We start from the raw sequence: 23,729 nt of genomic DNA, 5'->3' as shown, positions 1-23,729 counted from the left end.
CATTAATACCCCTTTTTCACTGCTGCAGTAATCAAGGGTATTTGCTGGGTCTTCCCAGGTAGCGGCTCAGAGGAAAAGGGTCCCTGTATAACAACCCGGGTCAAGTGACCTGGGAATCCAACCAAGGCAGCTACCAGGGTTGGACCCGGGATGGACCTGGGTAATGGTGCAGTGTAAATGGCACGAGCCGGGTTATCCGACCTGAGTACTCCACAGCCACCAATCAGCTCAATTTAGGCATGAGTTTAGCAGGGCAGGCCCAGGTATCGAAGGTACAGAGTAAACATGGTCTGACCTGGGTTGGAACCATGTTTGAAAACCTAGGTCATACTCCTATGTGAAGAAGAGGGCCCTGCTGCATGCAATCTGTAGGCATATAGGGGGCAGTTCAAATTAGGTCACAATATGCGGCTGTGAAAAAGATGCATAACTATAGCCGATGATCACAGGCATGCAGCCAAGATGGAAACCACCGAATAAACTTACATGCTGCAATGCTATCAAGAAAAACTTGGCATAACTAAAGGGAGTAGGGCGGGGCACATGCCCTGGGCAACGTCGGAGTGGCCCAGGTCAGTGGTTTCAGTAAGTTTAGTGCGGCCCACACTAGACAGTAAAGCAAACACGGCGCCGGGTAGCACACTCACTGAGTGTGTGTAATACTCGGCGGCGGCGTTTGTTTTAGCAGCCAATGAGAGTCAGACAGACTCATTGGCTGCTGCACCCATGGACGCAGGCGGGCTGGAGCTCACTCATGAGCTCCGCCTTCTGCCTCCAGCAGTGGATGAAGGGAGAGACGTCATGACATCTCTCCCATAGTGCCGAGCAGGACGACGGAGGAGCGGACTGCTGCAGGCGCAGGAGTGGGGATTCAGGTATTTTGCTTTGTGTGCGTCTTTGAGTTATATATGTAAGGGGCACTACTGGCCGGGGGCATTGTATAGGGGGCACTGTATAAGGAGCACTACTACCCGGGGGCACTGTATAAGGGGCACTACTAGCCGGGGGCACTGGATAAGGGGCACTACTAGCCGGGGGCACTGGATAAGGGGCACTACTAGCCGGGGGCACTATATAAGGGGTACCACTAGTGGGGGCACTGTATAAGGGGCACAACTGGGGGCACTACATAAGGGGCCCTACTGGGGGCACTACATCAGGGAGCATTGCATAAGGGGCACAACTACTGGGGGGCATTGCAAGAGGGGCACTACTACTGGGGGCATAAAGGTGCATATGGAATGGAAAGTTCCCAGAGTGAGGAGAAACGGTGGTGTGTCATGTTGACCCTTCCTTATTTTCAGTGGCCACGTCCCTTTGAGAGGGCTCAGTGTTTTTTTTTTTACTTGCCCTGGGCTCCAAATACCCTAGTTACTCCACTGCAAGGGACATATTGGCACTACGCACTAAATGTGGAGTGCATGTGTAATGATTTAAATTTTTAAAACCTGTTGCAGCTCGATGTGGCGCCAGAGCAGTGTCTGGTGGCGGCACCACCAAGGGCGTTAATTAAAAGAGCTGGGTGCTGGGACTAGAGAAACATTGTTTTGAAAATAAGTCACAATAATGTGAAATATATTAATGCATTTTAACATGTTATATACAATGCACTATGCACAGTTGTAGAAATGCATGTTTAAATATATGGACTGCATTTAGTATATTTGATTTATAAAGTTTTGCCATTTGGGAACAGATTGGTCTAGGGACAATTTTACATAGGAAGTATAGATTTAATTCTATGTTAATTAACCACTTGCCTGGCGTGGTTGCATATGATGCGACCAGTCAGAAACGGCCACTGGGCGGCTGCCGGAAGATTATCTTCCAGAAACCGCCAATCTCTGTGGGACTTCTTGGCCACACTGTACTCGCAGCTCCCCCAATGTATCCTGAGCACTGTAGCCCGTGCTCTGCCAAATCACGCCCTCCACTCTGTCCAGCCTTGCCCTGCCCCCCTCCCCGGCTACATCCCCTCCCCCCCTCATCCCTGTCCCACCCCATCCAGTCTCCCTTCATTAGCCCATTCCCAGTGTCTGGTCCTCCTCTTCTAGGTAGAGATAGCCATCAACCATCATTGGTTCGCAACCATCAATGGTCTGCGATCCATGGCAAGTGTTTAGCCATCGATGGTGCAGTACAGATGCTGCACCATCGATGTTGGTGGCCAATATCAAGAGAACATACAGAACACCCAGCCATCGATGGCTAACCTTCAATCAGTTTCTATCGATGGTTAAAGACATACACCATTACATGGAACAGACTTAGATGGCCAGGCCAACACTGTTTTAGGTCTGTCCTGTCTCTCTTGCAATGGGAACCATTGGGGCTCCGCTGTGTGTGCATTGAGAAGACGGGATAGACCTTAAAAATAATATGGATTATCTACAGTATGGATATAAATGTATTAAAACTTATACACAAAGGCCCTCATTCAGAGCCGTACGCTCTGAGCAGAGCGCACGCTCTGAATGAGGGCCGCCCTCCATAATTATGGAGCGTCCTCCTGGACGCTCGTATAGCTGTGGGTCACCACCCACAGCCTATACGAGCGTGCAGTTTGATGGCCGCGATGGTCTTGACCATCGCGACCATCGCCACTGCGAGCCGGAGCCTGCGGTTGAGTTTTTCAACCGCAAGGCCCGGAGTGATTTTGGCTCTATCAGAGCCAAAATCACTCCCACTGACATCACTAGTGATGTCAGTGGGCCGGCTTCTGACAGTAGGCGTTCCCTTGGGAACGCCCCTGTCAGGGAGGCACGCCCCCGGCATGCCCACCAAAGGGGGCGTGCTGTCAATCAACATCGACAGCACGCCCCCTTTGATCAGACACAACGAGCGAAGGAAAGTCCTTCGCTCGTCGCGTCTGGCGCATGCGCACGACGGAGCTCCCGCCGTCGTGCGCATGCGCAGTGCACAACATCGACCCACTTGCGAGCGGACAGCCGCTTGCGAGCGGGTCTGAATCAGGCCCAAAGTTTTTTTGTTTTTTTTTTAGACTATAAAACTTTGAAAAATCTGCTTAAAATTTTTGAATTTTTTTTTTATCACATTATGTAAATAATAGCTAAACATGATTTTGCATTTTTGTTAAAAAAAATATTAAATCAGATTTACATATTTATTATTTACATAATAAAAAAAATTGGGGACAATTGTTTTAAAAAAATATTAGCCAGTTTTGTGGTTAATGACTGAATCCTACGATTCACCATTTTAAAATGCACACCAGGGGGTCTCCTAAGCATCAGTGTTAAATGTAGTCCATACTAAACATAAAAGGTATTTGGAGAAAAGAAGCTTTTTTTTTTTTATACATTCCTGGTGTATTTGTGAAAGTCATATGGTAAGGCACCAAAAGCCATTACGTGGAAGGCAGACCTTCAGTTAAAATCCATGCTTATGAGGTGGAAGACTGTCCCCATGACAATATTTATTTGATATCGTATGTAGATATAAAGCCAGAGCACATCACTGTTTTACTAATCAGTGAAAACACTGGAAATGAACAAAGTGTCTGTCATGAGAAAACATCTATTGCAAATGATGCTTATTGTTAAACAGCTAATATGAAATAATGTTTGGGAAGTACACACTGACCAAGTACCAACACGGATGTGCAAGAGGCTTGCATCCACAACAGGCATACTGATTAGAGAATTACTGTTTGATAACAGAGAACAACAGATAAATATTTTAAAAGCAATAGCAATTTATTTACGTTGCATGAACTTGAAACCATCCCTAATCAACAATCCCATATCGATATTCTTGATCGATACAGGAGCACCATAATCAAAAGGACACATGAAGTTTGCTATAATGAAATATATATTTATTAAAAATCAATCTTACGAAATATCGTATGAACGGTACTCATCGGTAATCACAGTGCGTTGGGGGCAAAGGCTCTGCTACGGTTTTATGTCCCCGGAGACTGCACCTCTCTGCAGCAACCGGGTATACACTGGGGACTGCTTCATTTACTTTTACCCGACGGTTGCTCCTCTCTGCAGCTGCTGTTGGGAGGTGCCGCCGGGCTGTCTGATCATCTTCCGGCAGCCGTCTAGTGTCCGTTTTTGACTGGTCACATCAGATGTGACCATGTCAGGCATGTGGTTAAACTTTAAGCATAAAGAACACTGAGTACACTGGGACATTTATAGTGTTCACTCTAGAATTTTTTTTGCTGATCACTGAGAAGAACTTTTTCATGTTGAAAAAAAATAATAATAGGGGTGTGGCCTCATGGCACCCCCCATTTCTATCACTCTGTGGACGTGCCCAGCATTTGACCACCCTGCATTTACAATTAAGGCTAAGGCTGGTCACTGATATGCTATGCAATGACAGTACCCCTCTGGGGGCTGTTGTAATTTCCATCCATACCTGGACCACGCAGAAGCAAGGCAGAGGAAATAAGATGTGCACAAGGTGGTGAGCTCTGGAGCAGGTAGTGGTAGTGGGTAACCCCAGGCATGCCATGTAACTGCTGTTTGTTCATCATAAATCCAGACATAGATCTGGATCTAGTCCTCGGGTGCTCCAGGAAAGCTGGGAATAGGAAGGAAGTAAGGAGCAATAGGTGGTGGTGGTGGAGATGAGGAGGGAGAGGAAGCAGAAGAGAGAGACTGAAAGGAGAAGGAAGACTGGGTGAACTGCAGAAGAGGGGAATACTGCTGGGAAGAGGTAGAGCATAGAGCCATTAGTCTGCTTCTGCTGTTGAGCCAAGCTTCTCAGCTGATGGCTGCTGCAGCCTAGGCCCCTGCTACAGACTGCCTGGAATCAAGACAAATCGGGAACTGCAACAACCAACCTCCGCCACCACCACCCCTGCTGCCATCCAATAGCTGCTGCTTGGGGTTCCGGAATCTGGATGAGAGGGCTGTAGTGAGCCGCCGTTTCTCCCTGTGCACAGGTACTACAGGCTGCCAACTTGTGAGGAGGGCTGAACAGACAGGCCTGCTGCAGCGAAATTGAGCAGGATTACCAAAGAACTCCCCTCTAGATCTCTGAATGGTGTGCGACCTTCCTCCTGGGGGCTGAATTTTAACCAGGCACCTTGCCCTTCGTTCAGTCTGCTTCCTGCTCTGTGTTAGCTTGCTCCAGGGAAAGTGCAGGGCACAAATCGACACTCGCAAGCAGGGCGCTTATCAACATGTAAAAACATGGGCAGGGCAAGGCGTGGTCCCTCGCTGAAATAGCCTAGCAGGAACTTTACATTTATATTTCTTACTATCCACAAAACTGCCAGCGGGACTGAGTGTATTGCTTAGGGAAGAAAATTAGGCTAAAAAGGTTCAAATATATACAAAAATTATGTATTACAGTAGGTTGTATGTCCCATTTATAAGAGGGTATTGGGATCAGAGTGGTAGTATATTAAAGCAAATGTATATTCCAACCTAGCAGGAATATGAAGTATCAGGGGCTAAGGTGTGGATTTTGCAGACTGGCTGGCAAACTGAAAGGGAAAATAATATCTAAAGGGCCAGGGCATGCTCATTATGTTTTTGTACATGGCGAGACTCTTCTTTTCTTCCCTTTCCCAGGTTATACCATTGAGAAGGATGATGTCCCCTATGTCTATCACGGACTGGTGATACCTGTTCTATAACTGAATTCTTGACTTTGAAGGAGGAAGAGAGAGATCAGGCATAAATGACTCCTTTGCTGGCGAGGCAATTCCTTTGATCGTAACTACTCTCAGTATTTCACCTAAGTTCTGTAATGAATCTCCAGAGTGGTGAGTTATTGACATTAAATGGGATTGGGTCAAACATATTGTAGCCTTACAAATGTCAATTTCACATACCAGAGGAGTGAATATGTTCAGGGATGAATTTGGAGGATGTATTTGTACAAGTATGGCCAAAACATAGCTAAAAATGTTGAATACTAATATGAAATGTAATGGTACATTTACACAAGGGGATTTACACCTAATATATCACAAGCCAGGGATTTGCTAACCATTATTAATATGGTATCTTTAAACATACAATACTTAAAATTTTACCAGGTAATGTGCATTACCTCTGTGGTAGAAAGGTGTACAAATGGATACCAATTGGAGGATATGGCAGTTGTACCTTGGAATATGTATTCCCTACTACTTATACTTCCAGGAGGGATATAAATATGGCACAAATACCTGGGCACTCTTTGGAAAAAAAGACAGTCAAGGCGTTATTTGATGAGCCTTGGAGTAATAGGTGCTGTAAATTTAAGAAGATTAACAGAGAGACCATAAAAAAAAAATTACAGATTTGTAAACAATTACACTCTTTTTATTAACTCTGCATATTTATACGTTGTGTGTTTCTCATGCCCATATAATGGTAGTTATTTTTTTTAATGCTTTCCTGTTAAAAGTTAATTTTGAACCAATTTTTTGTAAACATATTAGGAGTGTACCCCTATTCCAGAGTGCTGCTTCTTCCTTTTATGCCGACAGTGTGAACATGTCGACTTCATATGCAGGAAGGAGCAGAAAAGTGTGTGTGTGTGCAGGGGCGTAGAGAGCCACGCGGGGCCCCGGTAAAGAGGGGGGGGTGGCCTAATTTCAGAAGGCGTGGCCACGCCCCCTTGAAAAAAATAGTGTTTTGCAGCGCCACTTGGCGGCGCTGAGCGCCGGGGAGGTGGCGCTGTGAGCCCCTCATCCCGGCGTAAAGCCAGTGGGGGTCGCGATCAGTGTGATCGCTCCCCCCTTCAGACATAGGAGATTGCTGTGGCTGCTACTTAGCAGCCGCAAGCAATCTCCCGCTGCAGCCCAGCACACTCTGTGTGCTGGGCTGCTGCAGAGGGAGGGAGGAAGTGAGGGGGGGCGGCACCAGACCCGGGCCCCCGCCAGGCCCCTCTGGAAGCCCGGGCCCGGTTAAACTGTACCCGCTCCCCCCCCTCTCGGCACCCCTGTGTGTGTGTGTGTGTGTGTGTTTGGGGGGGGGGGGGGGATTTGGGGAGGCTCTTGAAGGATATTTTAAGGGGGTTCTGAAAAAAAAGCCCATGAATTTATTTTTGCTGTAGAATATTACAATCTGTCCATTGGAATAGACTCTACATAATACAGATGTGTCCTCACTCATCTTTGCTGCAGTCGCACCAAACAGCCCCTCTTGGCGCTGCTGGTCCCATAAGACTCTGCTAGCGCCGGGTGTCTTTTCTTGCTGAAAATGTGTCTAAGTCGCAATGCGATGCGACTAGGACGCATCAGGAGACTGTGCTGATTAATTTGATATGTGATACTGAGTCTCTCAATCAGCATACAAGGTGCTGCAATGCAGCGGTCGCAGATTTATTCTACATCAAGTTCCATTTACAGACTCCGTTGTACACAGATATACAAGTTTCACAGTCTCCTGGTGCGTCCTAGTCACATCGCATTGCAACTTAGATGCAGTTTTGGCAAAAAAAAAAAAAAAAGATATCCAACGCTAACAAAGAGTTGCAAGGGACCCTGACAGCTCACTCAAGTCAAGTATATCGCTATGCAAGGTGTATTGAGGCGGAATCGGTATGAAAAACCGCCGGCCCCATGACCGGCAGTTCGATTCCCGGCAGTGGCAGCCCGACAAATGCAGAGATCCCAGCAGCAGAAGCCCGACTGCGCTGGAAATCCCGATCGTAAGCACTAACTAACCTAACCCTCCTTAGGTGTGCCTAACCCTAACCTCCCCCCCAAGTGCCTAACCCAAATCCCCCCTCTAAGTGCCTAACCCTAGCCCCCCCCTTCCCCGCTGCCTAAACCTAAGTCCCCCCCCCGGGTGCCCTAAACCCCCCCCCCCCGCACGCGCGGCGCCCGGCATCCTTTCGATCGGGATGCCGGGCGCCCGGCATCCTTTCGATCGGGATGCCGGGCGCCTGTCTCCCGGTGTCGGGGAAATGTCAAGTAGGGTAAAACAAGTAGGGGAAATATGGCTGGAATTATTGAAAAGAAATTCAAATACCTGATAATTAAATAAGGAGACCTTTGCTCAGTGAACTCACATTAGAAAACCAAGGCATTAAGCACATCCAAGCACTGCAGTATCCTCATTTTTACAGGAGCAGATTTAATTTATTTTATTGGGAGCACCAAAAAGTCATAAAAGGTTTTATATCAAGCAAAAATTATGTTGATTGCCCCATGCCAGTTGAAATATTGCATTTATGGATTTATTCTATAAGAAAAGGTCACCAACTGTTTAAGTCTTAAACAGTTTTAATCATCCCCAAATTCTCTGAGCAAGATGGAAAAAGGAAGCTCAGAACAAACAGCAGCATGAACTCTAATTAAAAAGGACCAATTCAACTAATTTTATTTGGGATTAATTATTCAGGATTCGCTGTTTGACAGACGAGGAATAGCAATTAGTAATTTCAGTGATGTGAGAATAGTTGGAGGCGTAATCAGTTAAAATGAATCAGTGCTCACAAGGTGAAATGATGAATTATCTCCTCACTACCTAAAGACTAAACACCCACAGATTTGTTCCACAGAATAAAATGTGATCCCCTAAACGGTTAATGTTACTCCTAAGTCAGCAGCAACAGGAAGACCAGCATTGCAGAGCAGCCTCATCTAAACACACACACCATCCCTGCAAAAAGCCTTTGGATAACAGGCTCTCATTTGCCAAACTATTCATTGCTGAATCTTTTTTCCAGCAGTTAATACAAAACTTAAAACAAACAGGTGTATATTTTTAGAAGAGTATGGGGTCAGTTCGCAAATTTGTTTCACCAGTGCGCGCACCCTAAAGACACACAATCCAATTAGAAATTTGCTCTATTTGCAAAAAGGTTGAGCAATTTTGTATAAAGAGCAAACCGAGAAGAGCATGAAAAAGTAGGGAAACTGTCCTTGACCCCAAAAAATGACAACTGAGATAGCAGGACCATATAGAAGGCTGTTAGTGGCCATAACAGAACTACTGGTGGCTCTTAAATGGTGTCAAATAGCGGGGTTTTTTTAGGATTTTTTAATAATAATTAAATAATGATAGGAAGTGTTTTTTTTATCAAATGAAAGTCCTTCCAGCATTTTGTGGTACAGGGAAATGTTTTGCACAGCAATTTTGCAAGTTCAAAAACCCCTCTATCATCAATACAACACCTCCACATACCTGTCACACATCATTTAAACCATTATTGAGCTTTTTAGAAAAATTAATCTGAAAACATGAATTTATTGGCCAAATTATTCTATTTAAACCCTCCAAGTGCATGACTATTGATTAGGAGGGGTGTACCAGAGGTTCTGCACTGTGTACCGACATTTTTTCCTTCAAATAAAGAGATTGTAAGCTTGCGAGCAGGGCCCTATTACCTTTATGTCTGTCTTACAGCCCCTGTCTTGTTCTATTGAAGTTGTTTCAAATTGTAAAGCCCAACGGAATATGCTGCACTATAAAAGAAACTGTTAATAAATCAATACATTTTCCCCTAACTTTTGACCTGCTTGGGGGGTGCGCACAAGAACACAACTGAAATTTGCTGTGAGATTGGCCTGAACGACCCAACTCGCGCCAAATCATACTGGCCTACTTTTGAAAAAGTAGTTCACGGAGATTATAGATGGAAGCAGAATACACAGGGCGTGTCCATCTCCACCTATGGGCGTATCTATTGCCACTCAGGGGTGTGAAATCTAAAGTACTAAGCACAGTGCTGGCTACACACTGACATCACAGCTACATTACATAGCTAGACACTGACATCACAGCTACATTTCACACACGGGCTAGACACTTGCATTACAGCAACATTACACACCCGGACTAGCACTGACATCACAGCTATATTACACAGTAGGGCTACATACAGACATCACAGCTACATTACACACCCAGGCAAGACACTGACATCACAGCTACATTACACAGCAGGGCTAAAAACAGACATCACAGCTACATTACACAGAAGGGCTACATACAGACATCACAGCTACATTACACAGCAGGGCTACACACGGACATCACAGCTACATTATACAGTACTGGCAGGATGCAGTTTATAGACCGGGGGAATAAGTGCCGCCGGACTATATTCAGACAGCAGAAGACTGAAGGGAGATTTAAGATAGGAGTCGAAATACTGATGCCTATCTTAATCCCGATGCCGGAATTCCAGCCCAAACTAGGAAAGTTGGTCGAACTTAGTGTTAGCCGCGGGGGGAGGGTTAGGTTTAGGGAGTGTAGCGGGGTTAGGTTCTGGGGGAGGGGGGGGGGGAGATTAGGGTTAGGCACCCCTAGGGGGGAGAGCTAGGCACCCACGGGGGTAGGTTAGGGTTAGCCCCCCACCAGGAGGGTTGGGTGTAGGATGCGGAAAGAGGTTGGGGACTTGGGGCTAGGCACCACCCCAGAGTTTTTTAGGGTAAGGCACCCCTAAGGGAGGGCTAGGGTTAGGGGGTGGGGGGAAGTGGAGAGGGTTAGGGTACTTACCAGCCGGCGTCAGATCTCTTCCTGTCGGGATTTGAACTAAATAGCCGCCGATATTTGATACCGATCCCGACATCATAGCAACATTACACACCCAGGCAAGACATTGCCATCACAGCTACATTACACTGCAGGGCTACATAGTACATACTGACATCACAGCTACATTACACAGTGGGGTACCAGGGGTGCAATGCCACCTCAGGTAAATAGTCTGTCAAGCTATTACCAGGTGAAGGGTGCCTTGAGCTGTAGGTGATCAGCAGTAATCATCGGTGAAGCCCTGATCAAGGATAGGGGGTCCTTGCTGGCTCCTGTCTCGGCTGCTTCAAGGTCAGGTGGTGCGTAACGGGGTGGGTAGAGGAAGTAGCGGGCTCAGGGACATCAGGGCTCAAGGTCCTCTCGTCTAGTCATTGCCCCCGCTAAATCCGGACTCAAGGCAGGGTAATCCGGGTTTTTGTTTATGTACAATGTGGGGTAGCATTAGCATTATGCGATTTTGCAGCAATCTACCTGGACCCACCTCCCACACAAAGTTACACAGACATGTGAAAAACAGGATATTAATATTGGAATTTGCCAGAAACTCATAATATTACATAATGTTATTACTTGGAATTTATGAGGGAAACTTGGAATGTAGAATTCTAAAAGAATTAACAAGAGGAGAGATGTAAAAGCAGGGTTTGACATTCATCACACAAACAGAAAACGTTCTGGAGCTACTGTAATACAAGCTGTTAAACATAACAAATATTGCTCCCATTAAAGCGTAAATACACAGTACAACTGACATTCAACAAGATTCATTTAAGTGTTCTGCTAAACAGACTAGCAATGTCCCCTTCACTTCATGGAAAGCTTAAGTTTTTTGTCCACATTTGTTTAAATAACGACTCATGGCCAGCAAACATGGACAAATGCAACACAGGCTACAGTAGACCCATATATGTTTCTGATCAAGTAGTAACAAATACGACATACTGGGGCTAATGCACAGTTTTTTTGCAATTGTGTCCCAAATGACAAGAGCAATTTGTCGTCATTACAAGAAAATTGCAACTGCAGCCATATACAAGCAACTATCGTAAAACTGTAGCACGTGTGTCTGGATTCAGACCTATCTCACAAAAGTGTCCCATTGGTATTCATGCTTTTAACCATTAATTCATAATTAAAGCATACTTGCCTACTCTCCCGGGAAGTCGCAGGAGGCTCCCTATGTTTCGGGTAACCCCGCCGCACACCCGGAAGGGTAGGCACTTCTCCTGCATTCTGTCCACTTCCTAATGAAGTGGGCAGAATGGGGGAATATTACCGGGGATCGGCGGGTCCGTGCATTGGGGCGGGGCCTAATGATGCAGTTCTATGAGAATCGCGTCATTTAGCCCCACCACCTATTTTAAACATCCTGCATTCGAGGCGAATTCCCACGAAGGGGGCGGGGCTTAATGACGCGAGCCGGCCGGCCCTGCCGCTCACCTGCTTCTCCCGGGGAGGAGAATTTATAAGTCGGCAAGCATGAATTAAAGCATTCAATAACCATGCTAAAATTTGTGCTATACTTAAGCAAATGCATAAAATATGCCTGAGCCAATCACAAGCGGTTTGTTAATGCTGGAGAATAACATCTTCATCCACTATTAGCACGTGCCCCTGACCACCCCCAAATACTACAGCTCTCTCAGACGTACATGTGTTTTGTCCAACCCTGGATCTCTGCACAAACACATCATAAGAAACCCTCTGTCTCACATATCCATTTGCAAGTACAGTATGCGTAATGCTGGGTACACACTGGCCGACATATCAGCTGTTCAATTTAACGGTCGATATATATTGTGTGAGCATTGACCAGTGTGTACAGATTATATGTCTGAACGATATCGCTCACAAACCTATCTCGTCGGCTGTGCAGCACAGGCGGTGGCAAATATACTGTATCTGCATATAGTGCTGAGACAACCGCCCATACACTTAATGCACAGGCCGCTGATGGAGGGGGGGGGGGAAGGGAGGGGGGGGAGGGGGTGACGCCAGCAGGACCCCCGACCAGTAGGCAGTGATGGTTGTTCAGTTTGTATGAACAACCATCACTTACAGATACAGCTTTCAGGTGTGTACCCAGCTTAAGTAGCAGATGCATATGTGTGCGGCCACTTTAATGGGCATGCGTAGAGCAAAATCACAGAACCTTGCACAGTGACCACTCTGCATCAGGCCCAGTATTTATATATTTCTTTATAAGGCAATACCAGATTTGTAAATGTGATAAACACATGGCTTTATATAAAGCAGATATACTACTGTGACAATACAATTACCAAATATGTACAGTATGTAGAGCACAAGTTCTCAAACTCGGTCCTCAGGACCCCAAACAGTGCATGTTTTCTATGTCTCCTCACAGAATCACAAGTGAAATAATTAGCTCCGCCTGTGGATCTTTTAAAATGTGTCAGTGAGTAATGAATACACCTGTGCACCTGCTGGGTGACCTGGAAAAAGTGACCTGTGTGGGGTCCTGAGGACAGAGTTTGAGAACCTCTGATGTAGACTGTTGTGAACTATGCAAGAAAACATGAAATGCATACGGGAAGCACTTTTTCCTGTGCACACTAGACACTGTACAATAGATAAATAACCTACAGATGTCAGAGTTACATACCAAGGAAAATAAAAGATAAACTGCTGCAACACAGCAGGACTGCAAACAATTTAAAATGATTTTAGGTGGTGCTAGGTATCAGAGGCTTTACAAGCGGGAATACTGAGCCTCAAGTGCTTCTAGGATTATCCATATACAGACAATGATATAGGAGTATTCACAGATCATTTATTTATTTCAGGAATGTAATTAAACCACTATTTTAAGGATTTTTCGAATTCCCAAATTCTCCAAAATGGGTGCAAATGAATTAGAAACTGAATTACAGTAGAAACATTGTAGCCTGGTGCCCAGAAGAAAATAAAAATATTCAAAATGACGTACTGTAAAAAACAAAATAACTCCTCCAAATTGAAAAATACAAATCGCAGCTACACCCTAACTGTACTGAATCATATGGGTATTTGCATTCACATACTGGAAAGTTAAACCCCCAACCCCATCTGCAAACTGCCAACCACTATTACACTGAAACCCCCAAATGCAACTGTAACACCAAATACCAGCCACTGGTTGGAAATCCTTACATCTGTGCTCAACTTACACACACAGCAAAGGGAGAGCGTTATCTGATTTGGATTGACAAAAACATTTTAATGTTTCTGTCAATCCTGTTTCTGTGGATGGAGTCAGCCAGAAAACCAAACTAAATCTAGGATTTGATACAACCCTTCTTGAAATACATGCACTGGACTAATGTTCTTTGCACATAGTATTTTGTTAAGTAATAAACAATACAAACAAAGTGTTTTATTCTTTATCACTGTATTGATAAAATAGTACACATTTTCTGAAAGACTAAAAACGTGATGTAACCCATCTGAAGTAGGGGTGTGCACCTGCCACTTTTCGTGTTTTGTGTTTTGGTTTTGGATCTGGATCTTTCTTCATTTTTTCGATCTGGATTGGCTTTGCCAAAACCACCCTTCCGTGTTTTGGGTTCTGGGTTTTGTGTTTTGGATCTGTATTTTTTTTTTAAAAAAAGCATAAAAACAGCTAAAATCACAGAATTTGTGTGTTTTTCTGCTTCTATGCTATTATTAACCTCAATAACCTTAATTTCCACTCATTTCCAGTCTATTCTGAACACCTCACACCTCACAATAGTGTTTTTATATCCAAAAGGTTGCACCGAGGTAGCTGGATGACTATGCTAAGAGATACGAGTGGGCGGCACAAACACGTGGTCCATCTAGGAGTGACACTGCAGTGGCAAACAGGATGGCAGTTTGAAAAACTAGGCCCCAAACAGTACATAATTCAAAGATAAAAAAGAGGTGCAAGATGGAATTGTCCTTGGGCCCTCCCACCCACCCTTATGTTGTATAAACAGGACATGCACACTTTAACAAACCCAACATTTCAGCGCCAGGGTCTGCCACACGACTGTGGCTGAAATGATTGGTTCGTTTGGGCCCCCACAAAACAAGCTGGCAATTAATCTGTCCCTGCACAAACTGGCTCTACGGAGGCAAGATGTCGTCCTCATCCACCGATTCCTCACCCTCTTCAGTGTTGTGTACACCCTCATCCTCACAGAGTATTAATTCGTCCCCGCTGGAATCCACAACCACAGGTCCCTCTGTACGTTCAGGAGGCTGGTCTCCCTGGAAGAGTTGATAATTAATTTTATGAACATCATCTTCTCCACATTTTGTGGAAGCAACCTCCTACGCCTTTCGCTGACAAGGTTCCCGGCTGCACTAAACACTCTTTCGGAGTACACACTGGAGGGGGGGCAACTCAGCTAAAATAGAGCCAGTTTGTACAGGGACCTCCAAATTGCTTCTTTTTCCTGCCAGTACAGGTACGGACTGCCTGACATGCCTACTTGGATGCTGTCACAGATGTAATCCTTTAACAGACAGACGCACGCTTGTCGCTGCTGCTTTAAGGATGCAGGTGCGGCTACAGCCCACACAATTCACAAAGAGAGAAAAAAAAAGAATTTTTTTATTGTTTGTGGAGCGCACTTTGAGGGTTACACCACCCTTTAACAGACAGCCGCACGCTTGTCGCTGCTGCTTTGAGGATGCAGGTGGAATTTAGACGGGATTTGGAACCGGGGACACACTTCCTCCATCAATTGTCTAAATCCCACTGCACTAATGGCGGATACCGGACGCACGTCTAACACCAACATAGCAGTCAAGGCCTCAGTTATACGTTTTGCTTCAGGATGACTGCTGTCGTACTTCATCCTCATCGCTAGGGACTGTTGGAGGGTCAATTGTTTAGTAAAAGTAGTGGTGTTCCTACTTCCTCTCTGGGATGATGAACAACTCCCAGCAGCAGCAACAGCACTAGGAGGAAGTGGTTCTTGATCTTTTCCTATTTTATTTTTATCGGAGAAAGTTTGGTCCTCCATTTATGTTATATTGATATATACGTGCGGCTAAGGCGCACAGAAACACAGAAAATATTTTTTTATTTTTGCTGGAGAGTAGTGCACTTTGTGGGTTACACCACCCTTTAAGAAATGAGCCAGCCGGCTCTTTACTTATGGGACGCAGGCGCACGCTTGGCGCTGCTCCTTTGTTGACGCACGTGCAGCCACAGTGCACACAATTCACAAACACAGAAAATATTTTTTTATTTGGTTTGGAATGTACTTTGGGGGTTACAGTACCCTTTAACGGTCAAGCCAGCCGGCCCTTTACTTATGACACAGGCGCACGCTTGGCACTACTTTGTTGATGCACGTGCGGCTACTGCGCACACAATTCACAAACACAGAAAAAATATATTTTTTTTAGCACTTGGGGGGAGCACCCCTGACGGACAGAGCACCCCCTGGACAGCACTATAGCACCCCTTTAGGACTGGGACACTGCACAGGATTTTGGAGTGGACACAGCCCCTATGGACAACTGACTGCACAACACAGTCCAGCCAGCCCCTATGGACTTTGAAGTAGTGGACACAGCCCCTATGGACAACAGCAGCACAGCACTACTCTGCACTACACTACGCTACACAACACAGCCAGCCCTAACTCCCACCCTCCCTCTTCACTGTCCACAGCCGAGTAAGAAAATGGCGCCGACGCGGGTAGCTTTTATAGGATCCAAAACCCGCGAGATCCGGAAGGCGGGATGATGACGTTTTGCCTCGATTTCAGATCAGAGTCAGGCGGGAAAAGTCGAGCCTGACTCGGATCGGCCACGGATCGGGGGGGTTCGGATTTCAGAAATCCGAACCCGCTCACCCCTAATCTGAAGTACTCTACGGGACACACTTCATATGGTAATCTATAGAAGAAGTGTGATCATCCTGGGGGTTTGTCATAATAGGAACTACTCTGGGTAAATGTTTACTAAGGAACTAATATTGTAAAAATAATGAACTCGTATTACCGTAAAAGCAAAATACAGAAGTGAGAGATTTGACTGGTCAGGTATTTGTGTGTGCAGTTAGAGAAGCAACTGTGCCTCAATGAGCTAAAAATAGATGAGACCCCACAATTAAAAAATAATTCACAGAACTTGCTAAGATTTGTGTCATTTAATTTTGTAGGCCAAGACCTCTGCTTGCAATCATAAATTATACAGCATCTGCACTTTAACTTGGCTACTACAACATACAGTAAGAATGGGAGCTATTTTCATTATCCTGGAAGTCATTCAGAAAGGAACATTTGGGGAGAAATTAATCTGGTACATATTTATGCATGCCAAATGTTAATAATATAAACACTTTGTAATTAATACTTAAATAACTTCTATAATGTAATATGATTCAATGTCATGATGGGAATACAAAACGTACTTTTTTTCATAAACGGTTAAATATGTAGATATTAATGTACATAGCTTCAATATCTGCTGTTTGTGATGTACATCATTAACTTTGTGATAAATTTGCATAAACACTTTTTAATATACACAGTAAAATGGAATTGTTAAGGTATCTTTACACTTTAGGTCTAGCATTACATTAACTAAATAGTATAAGATATAAAGTACAAACTATCTTAAATAGTACAAAAAACAACCACAGAAACACATGAAGATATCAGATATAAAGTTTGTGATCAATAAAGCCGTATCCTACCAACCCTACCCGCCCCCCATACCGCAGGTTACTTGCCAGTAATAATACTGAAGGAAGCAGCAGAAAGTCTATAGCTACAGATGTGTCCTCATACATCTAGCCTCAATACGCCACGCAGCGTGACTTGCCTGGCGTGAGTGAGCCGCCAGGTCCCGTACTACTCTGCTAGTGTCAGGCATCTTGATGCGACTAGGCAACAGCAGACTGTACTGATTCATTTGATATGCATATCGGTGTACTCCTGAGTCTATTTATTTATTTTTATATATATATATATATATATATATATATACACACACACACACACACACATTATATATATATATATATATATATATTATATATGCACATACACACACACACATTCATATATACATACATATACATACAAACCACAATGGAACTTGGAATGAAAAAAAAGTTGTGGCTGCTACATTGTAGCACTTCGTATACGGATTCATAGACTCAGTCGCACACAGATATACAAGTGTTGCATATCAAATTAATAAACAGTCTGCAGGTGCGTCCTAGTCGCATTGCAAGTTAGGCACATTTCTGCAAAAATAACAAATGCAAAAAAGATGCAGACTCTCACGGGACCTGGCGCGCAGAGAGGGGCTCTTTAGCGCGACTGCAGCAAACGTGTAAGGACACATCTGTACCTTTTCTTCAGGGGCATATTTACCCCTTGGCCAGATAACACTCGCCAGGGGCGCAATCCGGCTGTGCCACCCGCGGCCAGGGGGTAGTACTGAGACGGGATGTAGTCAGCATCCAGAAGTGCGGGATGCAGACGGTTGAAATACCGGAGCCGGAATCCCGACTGCTGGCTTCCAGAAGGTAAGTATCGGGGGTTAAGTTTAGACACCGGGGAGGGGAAGGTTAGGGTTAGGCACCAGAGAGGGGGGGAGGTAAGAGTTGGGTATTAAGGGGCAAGGTTAGGGTTAGGCACCGGTATTAGCTTACTTACCTAGAGGGGTTGGGATTCAGACTGTCAGGATGCCGCTGTCTGTATTCTGACTAGCGGCATCCTGACCTCCAGGATCCCATACCCAACCCTATTAAGACTGGACTGCTAGGATTGGAGTCCCGGGTATGCCCCTGGCTCCTAGATGCCCCTTTTTGAAAGACAAGGCGCGCGTGTGACATCATGAGGTCACAAGCGCGCATCGCTGCACTGAGGAGCCTACCACAGCCTCAGCCAGAAGATACAAGGACCGGCAAATATCTGTGGGCTGCGGGGGGGCTGGGGAGACAGAAGGAGGAGCTGGCTGATGAAAGATGGGGGCTGGCTGGGGAGAGATACTGTAAGTACAGAGTGTAATTATTCAGAAAATATGGGGGGGCGCCAGTCCATTACGTTGCCAGGGGCGCTCGGACCCCTAGATACTGTACACCCCTGCTTTTCTATTAGAAAACAGATAGCAACTGAACATGCAAAGATCAAGTTCTTAAAGTCAACTGGATGTTTCTGTCAGACCCATCCTAAACCATAGATTGAGGTCTGCTGTAATTCAATAGCTCTGTTTGCATGAAGCTTGGTGCTGATCAAGCCTCAGTCTCCAGGAAAGATATTTAATACAAATAAACAAAGTAAACAATTACAATCGTGGTAGTGCAAACGCTTCATAGTAACAGCATCACTCTGTGAGCAACAGAGAAGATAATTGAAGGAAAGGTTTCCTAAAGGGTAACCTCAACATGAATCCAACTACTTTAGTTGGGATTTTAGAAATGTCTACAGTACAGTAAACATTAACTACTTTGGACTTGTTCGCAGCCTTATATTTAATCATATTTTTACCTTCGTTAAATTATGGGCAGTGAAACATGTATACTTTTATATAATCAGATGAAAGGGATATAGAATTGTAACCTAGAGATCGTTTGATCCTGTAAGATTATGTTCTAAGTGAGCATCTATTAGTAATGCAATTGTGTGTGAAGTCCAGCAGTGTCATACATGGCAAAAGAATACAATTGCTGAAAGCAAAACCTTGTGAATATGCTTTATTAAAAACTACAATATAAAATATAAGTGACATGATATGGATATCCTACATGAAAATCAGCTTTCAGCATATACATAAGTAAACCTTGATTTTGTCTCCCATCTCACATAGATAAATGGGGAGGTACTGGTGCTCTACTATCTACTGCCATAAATAGGATGAACATTGAAATGATGCTTCATCTGTTGCTGCATCTGTCTGTGAGCCCAGACACCAGGACCCCCACTATTACTACAAATTAAATCCCCAAATAAACAACACATATAAAAACAAACATTTCCATAGTTAGGCTACAAATAAAAAAGTTCTTCCCAGCACAGCCAACACTGAATAACAACTATTTTTTTTGGTCATCGGTATGAAACCTAATTCTAGTAATGAAAGGGTTAAAATGATAAAGAATTAAAAAGAAAAAACAAAATGCATACCATCTATTAAATTTTCCTAATCACTATGTACACATACAGCACGTCCCACATAATTATGTTTTTTGATAGATATGTTTTACAGTAAACTTGAATTGCAATTAGCCAATATATTTCTCATCAAGGGGCCAATGTACAAAGAATTGTGGAAGTGGCACAACATACATTGCATCGCTATGTACTAAATGTAACTTGCAAGGACAGTGGTGTCATTAACCGTTGTCCCTGCTAGTTACATATCGGAGGTCCTTTACATTTTTGACAGACTCCTCCTGAAAAACAGGCACTGCGCATGATCAGAGTCAGTTTACAGAGGCTGTAGGAGAGGGACTGTAAGATTCCTCTCCTCCAAATAGAACTCCATAATAATAAAGACATTTATGCCACCTGAGGATGGCATAAACCAACAGTACCAAACTAAAAAAGCTTCTCTTTTCATAGTTTGGTACATAGGGGTGAGACTGCAGTCCCCATCGACATTATTTGTGAAATATATAGCCAGGATACGTAACATTTAGCAAATCGTTTTTTGAAAAACTGACTTGAAAAGTAGTCCCCAAAGTCTGTTATTTGATGGATTTGTGGGTACTGAAAACACATTTGGAGTCAAGTAGTACAATCAACATATTTTGATAAGGTCTTTCAGTCCGGAGGGCTAGGATGGTTGACAAAATGTGGCCATTTTTCACTTTTCTTATTCACATTTCTTAAAATACAAACTTTTTCATATGTTCAGAGGCAGGATGTGATCACACTTCTGCTGCAACCGTAATAATGCCCTTTTCATCTATACATAAACTAACGAATTATATCATACTTTTCTCTCCCGGAACCGCAAGCAAAGAGTCTGTCCTCCCACATCCTGCCCACTTTGCTAATGGGATGTGCGGTGACATTTGCTTCACCACACTCCGCGTACTGGGAACTCTAGTCAGAGAGATCCATAAAATAGGTAAACATAATATTTGTATTCCAGTTGTATTGTAAAACATATTGTCATGCTTAAACTGCTGATACTTTATTGTCTGGTACAAATTGCTACCTGAGTTAGCAGATAAGAGGCACACCTATTCTTAGAGGATTATACTGTACATTATTGACATACTTGCCAGTCTATGTATCAAGTTTATGTCTGTAGACCTCATGTATATACATTTTACAAATAAAATAAAAGGATATGTTCTGATAATATAACAACTTTCCGATCTGATTCAATGTAGAAACATTTCAGTAAACTGTAATTTAATAATTACTAAATTAATCCACATTTTATAGTTTTAAATATACAATTTAATTATCATGACATTTAGCCCCTATAACCCCAAAGAACAAGAACTACAACAATGCTTTACTGGACATCACAGCCAAGAAAATTTGGGAATTAAACTCTTCTCGGTCAAAAGCTGCTACTGCTTTATTAAAGAATGAGAAATACTCAATTTCCATTTTTCTAGGTCTAAATAACTGTAAACAAAATACAAAATATGTAAATCTAAATAACTAAGCAAAATATGTAAATCTAAATGCCTATATACACAAAAATTCATGAGTGTGTATATAGAAAGTAATACAGCATATAGGCTGTAGGAGTCGATGGAAAACTGCTGTGGCCAATAAAAGTGGAATTTTCTAAAGTTTTTCTTTTTTTTGTCTCTTAAGGGATTTGAAACAACTTTGCAGAAGTTCAGCTATGAGCAAATGGTTCTCATTGGCAAATTAGAGGAAGCTTCTATAGTCTGATTTCCTGAACATACTCATTGTTGTAAACCCTGAAGATCTGCTAATAGCCAAGGGAATATTTTCAGGAACCCTTATTTACTGTAATCACAAACTATAAAAGCATTAACAACATTCAGAAGCTTGGTATAGTACTCTCCCTATTGTAATTCCTAATAGGGATAAAGTAAATTGTTACTTATTGTTTTTATGATAGTTTGCAGAACACAAGGCTCAGTACATAAAATATGATTTTCTAAATTGCATAAAGGATATTTGCATACAATATATTTATAAATCGCAAAAACAATTGGTTCTGTCCCTTATTTATACTATTTTACCAGCAATGAAAAACAAGGTCATCAACGCCACTGGGTTAAGGGGCTTGCCACTCTCATTCTGAAAAGGCACAACTATTAGTCAGCATTAGTAAATGATGGCCATTTTGTCATGTCCAAAGATAAAGGTTGTTGCTAGTATGAACACAATCACTGTGATAAAGTACGCTTTTTTTTATACTTCAAACATTTTTATTGAGATATCAGATATTTAAAATGAGGAAGGTGTTACTGAAAGGAAGATTATCCGGTCATTAGGTCTACAGTAAAAAGATCAACGGTCTGAAGGTCGACACACTAAAGGTCGACTGGTAAGAAGGTTGACAGGGGCTGAAGGTTGACAGGGTCATTAGGTCGACATACATATGGTCGACACAAATGATCTACATGGTTTTGTATTAGGGTTAGGCACTTACCGGAGGGTTAGGGACTTACCAGAGGGTTAGGCATCAGAAGGGACGGTTAGGGTCAGGCACCTACCCCGACGGTTAGGGTTAGGCAACAGGAGGTTGTCACAAGCCGAGTCGGTTTCCCCTGCTGCCAGGTCACTTACAGGTTCTGCTAGCATTCTCTATCACATCCCAGACATTCAGACATCAGTGTTTCTCGGTCTGCTAGGCCTCAAGCAAGATCTAAGCTTGCTACAGAGTACTCAAGTAACAAGTCCCGATCACCTGTCAGCAACGATCAACCAATCAAGTTATAGCCTGAGCCTCACTGTACCACCTGTCTCTGCTCAGCCTATCCCAGGGGTATATATATCCCGGCTGCTAACTCTACCTAATTGCCAGTACAATGTCTAACCTTAGTTCCTACTGAGTGAGCTATACTGAGCTCCTGTTGCTTACTTGTATCCAGTTTGTGCAGTTTTGCTTCCTTCTGCTATACAGATTCCTGCAAGTGATCTACACCTGGCAAAGCTATTCCAGTGGCTGCACAGAAAATCTCAACCTGTTCCAGCTATCCAAACCTGCAACTCGCCTGTGTATACCATTCTCATTGCATGGTGAGCGTTCCTGGTTCCTGCACCATTGATGCAGTCCCTGGTATCATCATCCACTATCCATTCCGGTGTCCGGTCAGCATCCGGTCCTGCTACCATCTGAGTGCTCCTGGATCCTGGACTACAGTGACACAGTTCTAGCCTGGTGAATACATTGCCAAGATCTACCATGCCAAGCATTCCGGTTTAAAGTAAGAAGAGTGTTATTTTATCTTTCTACAGTATTAACCCAGTATCAGCCTGCCACACTCTCCACTGATTGCACATATCAACTGGTCTCCAACACAGATGTCCCTGGTGGTCTAGTGGGTACGATTCGGCATCTCTCCACCGAAACCCGGGTTCGTGTTCTATATTTCATGCCAGGTCTTCTTAGGTCTGCCAGCTTTCGTTACACATCTCTAGACATGCATAGAGACAAATATCAGACACCGGGTTCACAAACAAACACGAGTCTGACAGAGGGATTAGGCACCTAGGGGAGGGTTAGGGTGAAGATTAGGGCTAGAAAAAAAAAAAAAAAAGTCGACCATGTGTGTGTCGACCTTTAGTGTGTCGACCTATTGCCTGTCTAACTTCCATTGTCTATCCAAACATTGTTTCCATTTTTTCTGTAGACCTAATGATCCGCACCCGAAAGGAAAGCAATGGAGAACATAAATCGAAGGGGTTTGTATTTCTTTGTAACCTTCATTTGCATTGTAGATAAGAGAACCATGAAAAAAGTATATATATTTATCTAATATGAGGGCCTGTTATGACTGCAGTGCTGTCTTGCCAATGAATCACTTTACAGAGCACAGCTTAGTAAGTTTGATACAGTGTGAATTATTGTGGTTTCATAGCTACTGTAGGAATGTGTCCTATTTTGCTCCCAGTTTAACAGAGGAGAGAAAGCATCTAGTGTGTGCAGTTGCTATTTTGTCATTTCTATTTTTCAAGTATTTTAAATATTGGAGTAATGTGTACAGACCTCCAAAGTTGCTGGTTGCTTAGGCTTCCAAATCAGGACAAGAAAAGAGTATTTTGGTACCGCCGTTGGAAAGGAATTTAAAAGGGCCATCTCAAGAGTAAGAAAAGTACACAATTGGAG

At 43.7% G+C, this 23,729-nt stretch overlaps 1 protein-coding gene across 4 annotated transcripts in view; it reads right to left on the bottom strand.

The window, feature by feature from the left end:
• Positions 1-23,729, bottom strand: part of LPP (LIM domain containing preferred translocation partner in lipoma) — a 429,876-nt gene that overhangs the window by 229,085 nt on the left and 177,062 nt on the right. The window lies entirely within an intron of this gene.

This window comes from Taudactylus pleione, unplaced genomic scaffold, assembly GCF_031769625.1.
Source record: "Taudactylus pleione unplaced genomic scaffold, aTauple2 ptg000372l, whole genome shotgun sequence".
In the NCBI taxonomy this organism is placed as follows: domain Eukaryota; kingdom Metazoa; phylum Chordata; class Amphibia; order Anura; family Myobatrachidae; genus Taudactylus; species Taudactylus pleione.
The sequence above is the reverse complement of the archived record's forward strand: the minus strand, read 5'-3'. Positions and strand labels throughout refer to the sequence as shown.